At 41.0% G+C, this 858-nt stretch overlaps 1 long non-coding RNA gene across 1 annotated transcript; it reads left to right on the top strand.

Moving 5' to 3' along the window:
- Window positions 1–47: 47 nt before the first annotated feature.
- Window positions 48–847, top strand: LOC111673206 (uncharacterized). Its single transcript, XR_015438515.1, has 4 exons — window positions 48–174; window positions 278–402; window positions 529–621; window positions 747–847. It is a non-coding gene; the product is annotated as an uncharacterized LOC111673206 (long non-coding RNA).
- Window positions 848–858: the final 11 nt, after the last annotated feature.

The following is an 858-nucleotide window of genomic DNA, read 5'->3' as shown; positions in this document are numbered from 1 at the left end:
AAGTGTTTATAGATAAACTGACTTTTATTTGATGATATGCATTTTAGCTCATACCACCAGATGCTTCAGAGATCCGGGTGTTAAGAGGACACAAACTTCCAATTACCTGTCTGGTCATCTCCCCTGATGACAAGTGCATCTTTTCTGCTGCAAAAGACTGCTCCATCATTAAATGTTAGTATACAGTGAAATACTGAGAAGCCTTTATCCTATAGTTGCAAAAGCACATCATTTGATTTTGCAGACTATGATCAGTTTTGTTTTTATCAAACTTCAGGGGATGTTGAGAGTGGGAAGAAATTGCATACAATACACGGTGGAAGGAAAGGTACAGAGGATCGCCATGTTGGACATACAGCCCACATCCTGTGCATGGCCGTATCATCAGATGGAAAATACTTGGTGAGTAGTGTTCTCTCAGTATATTCTGCTTTTGTCCCTTTTTTGGGAAACCTGCATAACCTGAGTCAGTCTTGCCAAGAGCCTCATCATATGGTAACAGTGCCCACTTTCTCCACATCTTTTTAGGCCACCGGAGACATGAACAAACTGATTATGATTTGGGAGGCAGCAACGTGTAAACATCTTTATAAATTCACAGGACACAAAGGCCCTGTGTCGGTATGCTTTCCCTCTTTCTCCCTCCGTTGCATACATCTATTTTATTTTTATTTTAACAGGTACGTAGACTTTACTGTAGTTCTGACATCTTCCTGTGAATCATATAAATGTCTTTTTCTTCTCAGGGTCTTTCATTCAGGAAGGGAACTCATGATCTCTACAGTGCCTCTCATGACCGCTCAATCAAGGTCTGGAATGTGGACGAGAATGCATATGTGGAAACTCTGTGAGTAACCG

This window comes from Seriola lalandi, unplaced genomic scaffold (genome assembly GCF_002814215.2).
Source record: "Seriola lalandi dorsalis isolate HSWRI2012SDOR001 ecotype SW California unplaced genomic scaffold, Sedor1 jcf7180002009981, whole genome shotgun sequence".
Lineage (NCBI taxonomy): Eukaryota > Metazoa > Chordata > Actinopteri > Carangiformes > Carangidae > Seriola > Seriola lalandi.
This window is presented reverse-complemented; position numbering and strand designations above follow the sequence as displayed.